We start from the raw sequence: 11,375 nt of genomic DNA on the forward strand, positions 1-11,375 counted from the left end.
GTAAAAACGTTTGACAATTCTGTTCAAGTAATCTGCCCTACCTCTTTTCTTTTTAAGTGTAAGGAGTTGAGGAGCGGATTAGAAACTCCCTTTTTAGCCAACGGTACTACTCACTGTAATTTTTTTAAAAAAACTTTTTGGTTCTTTTCTTGTTTAAGTTGCTATTTAAATCCTTAAGGACCCCTCTATTACTTGGAAAAATACTTTTTTGCACAATAATATGTACTTGTGTTTGTTAATGCTTTCTTAATCTTTTTAGAACAGAGGCTTTGTAGGCTATTGATGAGGGTTCTGGAAATGCCAGGACTTTGGAGTCTTGAAGTTCTGCCAAGGTCCTTGGGGGCTACAGAGAAGGAGGGTGTTGAGCCAGGTCCATGCCCTGCCCCGCACTCTTCCCTTCCCTCAAATGTACACTCCAACCACACAGTGCTTTCATTTTTGAGTTCATATTGGGGGGTGAGGAGAAGAGAAGAGCAGGGAATATTTTCAGAACTTAAAGCAAACAAAAAAATTGAATAACACTAAAATATTCAATCTTCTCATTGACAGAGGGGAATTTAACTTCTCAGAAACATAGTAAGTTCATCAAAGGCAAGGCAGCAAGAGAAGCCAGATCTAAGGAGGACTAGCTCTACCATACCTCTTCCCTTCCCTTTGTTCAAAAGAGTTGGCAGGGTCTTTTCTGTCTTACCTCCCGTGTCCCCACTTAGCTCTTCTCATATTCAAAGCCTTACATGTACCATATCTTCCCTAAGGATAAAGCTGTGTGTAACCCATCCAGTCCCACAAACATTTATTGAGCACCCTCTTTGCACAGCCCTGTGCCAGGTACTAGAGATTCACAGATAACACAGTCCTTACCTTTGGATACATATACAGCCTGTTATAATTAAAGGTGTCCTATCATTGCATTATGACAAAAATTGTCTTGAATGAACTGTATTATTGGAACACAAGAGAAAGGAGGGAAAATGGTTCGATGGTTCTTCAAAATGTGTAAGAGAATCGCTGTGTGGCACAGCAACTCCATTTGTAGGTATATACCCAAAAGGATTGAAGATCAGTGTACATGGATATGCACACACCACTCGCAATAGCCAAAAGGTAGAAACAACTCAGTGCCCATGAACGAATGAATGGATAAACAAGTTGTGTGATATATCCATACAACAGAATATTTCTCAGCCCTAAAAAGGAATGAAGTTCTGATAAATATGACCATGTGGATGAACCTTGAAAACATTTTGTTAAGTGAAAGAAGCCAGACAAAAGGTCAAATATTATATTATTCCTTCTATATGAAATATCCAGAATAGGCAAATCCAAAGAGACAGAAAGCAGATTGGTAGTTGTCAGGGGCTAAGGGAGTAGAGAATGAGGAGTAACTGCTTCATGGTACAGAGTTTCCTTTTGGGGTGGTGAAAATGTTCTGCAACTAGACAGTAGTGGCAGCTGCACAACATTGTCAATGTACTAAATGCCACAGCTTGTTCTGTTTAAAGTAGTTAATTCTATGTTATTGAATTCACTTTAATTTTAAAACAAGAAAGAAAGATAAGTAGAGGGCTCTAAAGAGGATATGTGGCCAGGTGCGGTGGTTCACATCTGTAATCTCAGCAATTTGGGAGGCTGAGGCAAGCAGATCACTTGAGGCCAGGAGTTCAAGACCAGCCTGGCCAACATGGTGAAACCCCATCTCTACTAAAAATACAAAAATTAGCTGGGTGTGGTGATATGTGCCAGTAGTCCCAGCTGTTCAGGAGGCTAAGGCACCAGAATCACTTGAACCCAGGACGGGAGGAGGCTGCAGTGAGCTGAGATCATGTGATTGCACTCCAGCCTGGGTGACAGAAATTATGTCTCAAAAACAAAACAAAACCAAAAAAAAAGGATGTATAAAAGCCAGAAGATAAGCTTATCAGATCAACTGAAAATCAGCTCTTGCAAGCCTGGAATGTCTTTGAACTTTATTTATCCTGGGAGAAGTGGGAGAGCTGGTAAGGATTTTTAAGCAGGAACGTGACTGGATCAGTCTGTGTTTTACACTGAAATTTTTTGGTGGAGGCTGACAAGAGCAGGGTGGTTTCTGGACCCATGGAAATGACGTGTGGAGTCTGCCGACCAGTGAATGATCATAAAGAATACCTGACTGATCATGTTTCAGTTAAGTCTGTAATCATCTTTCACAAAATTCAAACTCAGGAATATTAACTGGGATGAGAAATACGAGCCACAACTCTTTTCAAATTGATTTTTTAAATACCATAAGCCCATCTTTTTGTACATCCTACCAGCTGTGGCATCCCACAGAGCTTTTAAAGTAAAATTAACCCGCTTCATCTTCCTCCAAAGATTACTCATAAAGACCTGTCTTTGAACAAATATTTCACCAAGGAAGTAAGCCTGTTTTTTATTATAGCAAATTACAGTCCAAAACAGGTTTAGAAAAAGAGTTATGATCCATGTTTAATACATTTATTTTTTCTCAGTCTGAATTGTAGTCACTTTAGCATGTCCAAAACTGCTGCACACTAATTTTTTTAAAGAGCCAAGAGTTCGATCTATAGTGGGAACTGAAAGCGGACCCCAGAGAGCCCTGAGCAGCCCCACTGCCACCGCCGGCCTAGTTACCATCACACCCGGAAGGAGTTGCAGCTGCTGCAGCCAGTCCCAAGTCACCATCACCGCAACCATGAACAGCCAGGCTGAGACCCAGCAGCCGCCAGCCGCCGCCGCGCTCAGCACCGCCTACACCAGGCCGGGCACTGCAGCATTGTCGCAGGGAGCCGTGGCCCAGGCGGCCTCACGGGCGGCGCCTGCCGGAGCGGACAAGAAAGTCATCCCAAGGAAGGTTTTGGGAACAGTAAAATGGTTCAGTGTAAGGTACGGATATAGTTTCATCAACAAGAATGACACCAAGGAAGATGTCTTTGTACACCAGACTGCCATACACCAGCCGGGCGCGGTGGCTCACGCCTGTAATCACAGCACTTTGGGAAGCAGAAGCAGGCAGATCACAAGGTCAGGAGTTCAAGACCAGCCAGGCCAACATGGTGAAACCCCATCTCTACTGAAAACACAAAAATTAGCAAGGCATAGTGGTGCATGCCTGTAGTCCCAGCTACTTGGGAGGCTGAGGCAGAAGAAATGCTTGAACCCAGGAGGCAGAGGTTGCAGTGAGCTGAGATCGCCCCACTGCACTCCAGCCTGGGCAACAAGAGCAAAACTCCGTCTAAAAAAAAAAAAAGAAGAAGAACCTCAGGAATTACCTTTGCAGTGTAGGAGATGGAGGGAGGAAAGAGCGCAGAAGCAGCAAATATTACAGGTCCTGGCAGTGTTCTGGTTCAAGGCAGTAAATATGCAGCCGACCTTAACCATTCTAGATGCCATCCACGTGGTAGGGGTCCTCCAGCAAAATTACGAGAATAGTGAGAGTGGGGACAAGAACGAGGGATCGGAGAGTGCTCCCCAAGGCCAGGGCCAACAACGCCAGCCCTACTGCAGGTGAAGGTTCCCACCTGACTGCAAGCGGAGACCCTATGGGTGTCAGCCACAGTAGTCCAACCCTCCTGTGCAGGGAGAAGTGATGGAGGGTGCTGATAATGAGGGTGCAGGAGAACAAGGTAGACCAGTGCGGCAGAATATGCATCAGGGATATAGAGCACGATTCCACAGGGGCCCTCCTGGCCAAAGGCAACCTAGAGAGGACGCCAATGAAGAGGATAAAGAAAATCAAGGAGATGAGACCCAAGGTCAGCAGCCACCTCAATGTCGGTACCACCGCAACTTCAATTAGCAACGCTGATTCCCAGAAAACCCTAAACCACAAGATGGCAAAGAGACAAAAGCAGCTGATCCACCAGCTGAGAATTTGTCCACTCCAGAGGCTGAGCAGGGTGGGGTTGAGTAAATGTCGGCTGATCATCTCTACCATCATCTAGTTCAGTCATCCAACAAGAAGAAATATGAAATTCCAGCAATAAGAAATGAACAAAAGATTGGGGCTGAAGACCTTAAGTGCTTGCAAAAAGCCTCGTTTTTCTCAATACTCCTTTATTTGTAATAAAAGTTTACAACTTGAGTTTTTCAAAAAAGTCAACAAGCTGCAAGAAACTGTTAATAAAGTTCTTAAATAATAATAATAAAAGAGCCAATGGGATTACTTTGTACAGAGAATAGAAATCCGAATGAAACAAGAATGAAAATCTAATCTGTTCCATACTTACTGAAGTAGCAAATTCAATGGAACTGATCGGAACCATATAGAATCTATCAAATCAAGCTTTAAAGGGGATTCAAAAAAACTCCATCTTGTAGTGTATCTGCCAGCCAGCTTCCATTAGTCTTTCGAGAGTAACCAAGTTTACTGACAGAAAGCCCAGGACTGAGGGATTTCCTGGACTTAAGTGCTAAGATTGGAACATTTTGGCACCCATCTTTCACTCCTACCAAAATCCTTTCTAAAATTCTTAGATATTAGATTCATTTCATGTGGAAAGTAAGCATTAACAGCAGAAAGAAGAGGAAAGAGGAAAACTCAGGCATTCTTTTGTATCCATAATATGGAATGAAATGCATTCAAAAAGTTAGAACACATTTCATTTGTGTTCCAATACTCACAACTCCAAACCTGTGTCCCATGACAATGATGTGGCTTTCAAGCAGAATGGAAGGGAATTTTTTTTAACCTCCAAATCAATCACTTGGCAAATGCCTATTGAGGTCCTACCATGTGCCATACTGAAGATAAGTGTTGGGATCCAGAGATGAAGATGCACCAGCCTGGCCTGGGGAGATGCTTGCAGGCTAGAGTCCAAGCAGAAGGGATGTACTGGGTAACAACCATATCTCATATGATGTAATTAATATAAGTAGATATCCCAGCTTCTAGGAGCCTGACATTTATTTACATCACCTCTCATTCTCACAGCTACACCTCATTAGGTATTATTATCCTCATTTTAAAGATTAAAAATAAAACTAAAACTGAAACCCAAAGAGGTTATAGAACTTGCCCAAGACCACCCAGATAGCAGTAGCAGCAAGTGGATGTAAACCAAGATTTTGAGCAAGAGCCAACTGATTCCAACAGCTCTGCCTATCCTGCTATTGCCAGGACCCTTTAGGCATGATCAGGCTTAATAAGATCAAGGCCATTCCGGTTTCTAACGTTAGTCCAGCTTGTGTTAGCCTTTCATCAGAGAGCACCCTATCTATACTCTGAGCTGATAGCACAATTGCCAGGTTTTCAACATTCATGCTATGATAGGGGCAGGATGGGGGTGAGAAAACCTAGATATTATTGAGGTTTAACTAGTGGACAATTGAAAATTGCTGCTAGGGATCAGATCAAGATGACATCTACAGAAGAAAACGTTTGAGAGAAGCTTCATGATATTGGATTTGGCAGTGGTTTCTTGGATAAGACATAAAAGGTACAGGCAACAAAATAGACAAATTGGGCTTTGTCAAAATGAAAACATTTTGTGTGTTAAAAGACATTCTCAACAGAATAAAAGGGCAAGTCAGAGGATGGGATAAAATATCTGCAAATTGCATATCTGACAAAGCATTAATATCCAGAATTTATAGAGAACTCATAAAACTCAACAGCAGAAACAAGAACAAAAACCCAATTCAAAAATAGGCAAAGTACTAGAATAGACATTTCTCCAATGAAGATATATCAATAGCCAATAAGGAAATGAAAAGTTGCTAAACATTACTAATTATTAGGAAAATGCAAATCAAAACCACAATGAGCTATCACTTCACACCCATTAGAATGTATATTATTTGTTTTAAACCCAGAAAACGACAAATGTTAGCAAAGGACGTGGAGAAACGAGAACCCTTGTGTGCTGCTGGTGGGAATGTAAAGTGATGCAGCTGCAATGGAACATAGTATGGAACTCCCTCAAGGAATAAGAACAGAATTGCCATATGATCCAACAATTCCACTTTTAGCTATATTCCCAAAAGAATTGAAAGCAGCAAGATATATTGATACAACATGTTCACAGCAGCATCATTCCAAAAAATAGAAGCAACCCGAGTGCCTACCAACAGATGAATGGATAAACAAAATGTGGTATATTCATAGATGGAATAGTATTCAGCCTTAAAAAGGAAGGAATTTCTGACACGTGCTTCAACATGGATGAACACGTTGAAAACATGCTAAGTGAAATAAGGCAGTTGCGAAAGGGCAAATATGATATGATTCCACTTATATGAGTAGCCAAGTTAATGGAGACAGAAAGTCGAATGGTGGTTGCCAAGGACTCATGGAAGTGGGGGAATGAGGAAATGCTGTTTAATTGGTACAGAATCTTAGTTTGGGATGACAAAGTTCTGGAGATGGGTAGTGGTTAGTGGTGATGGTGGCACAACAAAGTGAATGAACTCAATGCCGTTGAACTATAACGTACAAATGGTTATACTAGTAAATGTTATGTTATAAATATCTTACCACAATAAAATAAGGAAAGATGGGCCAGGTATGGTGGCTCTCACCTGTAATCCCATTGCTTTGGGAGGATGAGACAGGAGGAATGCTTGAGTCCAAGAGTTCAAGACCAGCCTGAGCAACATAGCAAGATACCTGTCTCTACAAAAAAATAAATAAGAAAAGATGATATGCAGAGCATAGGCATATAGTAACTGTAAATCCCCACCCCCAACACATTCCATTTCATACGCTTTTTAAAAATTGATTAAAGAGTTGTTAATAGGTATACAGTTTCAGTTTTGCAAAATGAAAGTTCTGTGGATGGTTAGTGGTGATGGTTGCACAACAATGTGAATGTACTTGACACTAATAAACCGTACACTTAAATGCTTAAGGTGGTAAATTTTTTGTGTATTTTACCAATTAAAAAATGTTTTAATTCATTAGAAGCCTAAAAAGCAAGCATGATTGCTACAAACCCACCAGAAATGATGAGGAGTTTCTGAATGATAGAGAACAGATAAGAATGGACTGAAAGGGAAACAGAAATAAAGGAGCCTTTGCTGAAAACACAAGAATTCCTGCTGTGAAAAAGGATCAAAGAAGAGGACTAGTTTTCCAGGAAATTAACCAGTCACTCTCTAGGACAGTGGTTTTCAGACTTGAGTGAGCATCAATATCACCTGAAGAGATATTTAAAGCACAGAAAGATGTGCCCCAGCCCAGAGTTTCTGATCCAGCTGGTCTGTGGTGGAGCCTGAGAATTTGCATTTCTAATAAGTTCCCTGGTGGTGCTGATGCAGCTGATTCTGAAACCAAGATTTGAGAACCACTTTGAGAAGTTGCTAAACCTGCAGCCCTTCCCCCTCCTTCACGTGTCATGAGAGACAGACAAAGCATCTCACCCAGATGAAAGGGCTGAGTATAGACACTGAAGTCCCAGGTTCCTAGAAAATTCAAGGGGTGGAAGACAAGGAATCCTTATACCAGAGAGCAAGCACCAACACACAGCCTGTCCTCCCCCATGATGATGGGAGGCACTTACTTGGACCATACCTACAATCATCATAAGCTTAACAGAGATTTCTAAAGTCAAAGAAGGGTAGGCAACCAAGAGTAGCCAAATATTTAAGGAAAGCCAACATCAGAGAAGAACACCAGTATCAAGAAAGAAAACACACAAGGAAGTAGAATAAAGATGATTAAATGTATAACTAATACTTTAAGTTTCTAGATGCACACATATATACACGCAAGGAAGAAGGAGGAGAAGGAAAAGGAAAAGAGGCTGCTATACACATACAGATTTGAATTTTTAGATATAACATATATAGAGAAAAAAGTGCAATAATATTAACAGCACAGCTCAGTGAATCTTTACACTGTATATGCCCTTGACATGACCATCCCCTTCAACATAAAGAATATTTCCAGCCCTGCCAAAGTCTTCTTTCCCAATTAATAAATGTCAAAGATAAACACTACTTTGCCTTTACTCACCATTGATCTGTTTTGCCTGTTTTTGAACCTCAGAAATCAGAGGTCGTGTACAGTTTTGTTTCTAGCTTCTTTGGCTCATCTGTGAGATCCATCCTCTTTACTATGCATAGCAGTAGTCTGTCCTCTTCGTTGATATGTAGTATTCCGTTGATGAACATATCACAGTTTATCTTTTCTCTCTACTGTTAATGCACATTTGCATTGTTTCCAGTTTGACTTTTATAAATGATGCAGCTAAGAATGTTCATATACATGTCTTTTGCTGAACGTTGGAACTCATTTGTCTTGGGTATATGCCACTCATTTGTCTTGGGTATATGACATTGTTTGGACATAAGATTTACTTATGCTAATCTTTAGTAAATATCGTCAAGTAATTGACCAAAATGGCTGTATCCACCATTAAGGTATGAGGATTTCAGTTTGTTCTATATCATTGCTAACACTAGATATTATAATTATTTTAATTACAAGTGATGGGGGAGATATCGTGTGCTTTTACATTGCATTAGCCTAATGCATAATAATGTTGAACACTTTTTCATTTGCTTATTGACTCTTTGGAGGTCCTCCTCTGTGAAGTAATCCTTACGCTTTTTAGCCTATTTTTGAATTAGATGGTATTCTTATTGATTTGTAAGCATAAAAATTCTTATTGATTTTTATGCTTTATATATACTGATTATGAGTCCTGTGTCAGATATATGTGTATTGTTAGTATCCTTTATCAGTCTGTGGCTTGCCTTTTCGCTGTTAATTGTGCCTTTTGATTAATGGAAGTTGTTCATTTTACTCATCTATTTTTATTGATATGTAATAGTTGTACATGTTTTGAGGGTACGTATGATATTTTCATACCTGTACAAAATGTGTTACGATCAAACCTGTGTAATTAGGATATGCATCACCTCAAACATTTATCTTTTCTTCAGGTTGGGAACATTACAATTCTTCTAGCTATTCTGAAAAATATACAATAAAGTACTGTTAACTATAATTTCCCTATTTACTATCAAATACTAGAACTTATTCCTTCTAATTATGAGAAGTTATTCATTTTATTGTATTTTTATTTATTTACTTATTAAGACAGGGTCTCACTCTGTCACCCAGGCTGGAGTGCAATGGTGTGATCTCTGCTCACTGCAACCTCCCCCCACCAGACTCAAGCGATTCTCATTCTTCAGCCTCCTGAGTAGCTGGGATTACAGGTGTGTACCACCATGCCCGGCTCATTTTTATGCTTTTAGTAGAGACAAGATTTTGCCATGTTGTCCAGGCTGGTCTCAAACTCCTGGCCTCAAGTTATCCGCCCACCTTGGCCTCCAAAGTGTTGGGATTACAGGCGTGAGCCACCACACCCAGCCAGAAGTTATTCATTTTAATGAAGTCAAACTTATCAAGTTTTTCTCTCATGGCTTATACTTTTTTGTACCCTATTTTTGAATCTTTGCCTACCTCAAGATCATGAGGATATTCTGCTATGTTGCCCTTTAGAATCTCCAGTATTTTATCCTTTTTATGTCTATGATTCATTTTGACATTTTGTGTATGGTATGAAACATCTAGCTTTCTTCTTTCTTTTTTTATGAATATCCAAGCACCATTTACTGAAAAGTTGATACATTCTCTACTGACTTGCTGTAGAATATTTGTCATAAATCCAGCGACCATTTATGGGTGGGACTGTTGCTAGCCTCTCTATTCTGTTTCCTTTGTCTACTTATTTATCCATGTACCACACCGTCTTAATTGCTATAGCTTTATAAGTTGTTATCAGATACTGGAAGTCCTCAGCTCTGTTCATCTTCTTCTATTGCCTTGGCTCTTCTAGGTCCTTTGCTTTCACAAAATATTTTTTTTCTTGTTTTGTGGAGTTTTTTTTGAGACAGAGTTTTACTCTGTCATCCAGGCCGGAGTGCAGTGACTCAGTCTCAGCTCACTGCAATATCCGCCTCCCGGGCTTAAGCAATTCTCCTGCCTCAGCCTCCCAAGTAGCTGGGACTACAGACTCGTGTCACCACACCCAGTTACTTTTTATATTTTTAGTAGAGATGGGGTTTTACCATGTTGGCCAAGCTGGCCTTGAACTCCTGACCTCAAGTGATCCGCCTGCCTCAGCCTCCCAAAGTGCTAGGATTATAGGTGTGAGCCACCATGCCCGGCCTATTTTTTATTTTTTGAGACAAGGTCTTACTCTGTCACCAATGCTGGAGTGCAGTGGTGTGAACGCAGCTCACTGCAGCCTCAACCTACTAAGCTCAGGGGATTCTCCTGCCTCAGCCTCCTACGTAGCTGGGGCCACAGGTGTATGCCACTCTGGCCAGCTAATTTTTTGACTTTTTTTGTAGAAATGAGGTCCTACTTTGTTGCCCAAGCTGATTTCAAACTCCTGGGCTCAAGCAATCCTCCCACCTCAGCCTCTCAAAGTGTTGGGATGGTAGGAATGAGCCACCGCACCCAGCTTCACGTATATTTTTAAATAAACTTGTCAATTCCACTTAAAAAAAAACTGGCTGAAATTTTTATTGAGTTTGCATTAAAACTGTAGATCAATTTAAAATAAATAAACATCTTAGCAATATTGTGTCTTCCAATCCATGAACATGATCCATCCCTCAATTTACTTTAGTCTTCTTTACTTTCTCTCAGCAATGGTTTATGGTTGTCAGTGTACTAGTCTTTGAAATCTTTCATTAGATTTATTCCTAAATATTTTGTGAATTTTGTTGTTATTGTAAATGGTATTTAAAATACTTTATTTTCTAGTTGTTTATTGCTAGTATGTATAATACAAGTACAAATTAATTTTGTGTATTGACTTTGCATTCAGCTCCTTTGCTAAATTTACTTATTAAATACTTTATAAATTTCATATTTTCTTCACATTGAAACATATGATCTGTAGTTTTATTTCTTCCTTTTCAAGAGTCATAACTTATTTAAAACCCAATGAAGTATAATATACAAATAACAAAATTCACCAATTTTAAGCAGACAGCTTAAGGAGCTTTGTCAAAGGTATACAGTCATGTAACCACCACAATTAAGCTATGGAACATTTCTACTCCCAAAAAGTTCTCCTAGTGCCCTTTTGGGGGGTGGAAAAAAAAGAAAAGAAAAAACTAGAGAAAAAGTCACCTTCCTAGCCCCTTCCTGAACACAGAGGGAAAGCTTGAGGTGATTAGCATGAGGTTGCAGAATACAGGTCAGCTAGCTTCTCCTGAAGAGGGAGAGTGACAGGTCAAGATTCTCCGTGAAGTTGTTTCCCAATCCTGGTTGCACGCTAAAACCAATGGGAGGACTCTCTTAAAATACCACTCCCTGGGCCCAGCCCTTAGACAGTCTGATTTACTTCACTGTGATGGATCCCAGGCATTGGGTATCTTTTAAAAGCCCCTCGAGGTGATCCTCATGTGCAACT

General features: G+C 40.2%; 1 pseudogene; it reads left to right on the top strand.

Annotated features, from left to right (window-relative positions):
• Positions 1 to 2,506: 2,506 nt before the first annotated feature.
• Positions 2,507 to 3,910, top strand: LOC108282578 (annotated as a pseudogene).
• The last annotated feature ends 7,465 nt before the right edge of the window (positions 3,911 to 11,375 follow it).

The sequence above is a fragment of the Cebus imitator genome, unplaced genomic scaffold (genome assembly GCF_001604975.1).
Source record: "Cebus imitator isolate Cc_AM_T3 unplaced genomic scaffold, Cebus_imitator-1.0 Scaffold244, whole genome shotgun sequence".
NCBI lineage: Eukaryota > Metazoa > Chordata > Mammalia > Primates > Cebidae > Cebus > Cebus imitator.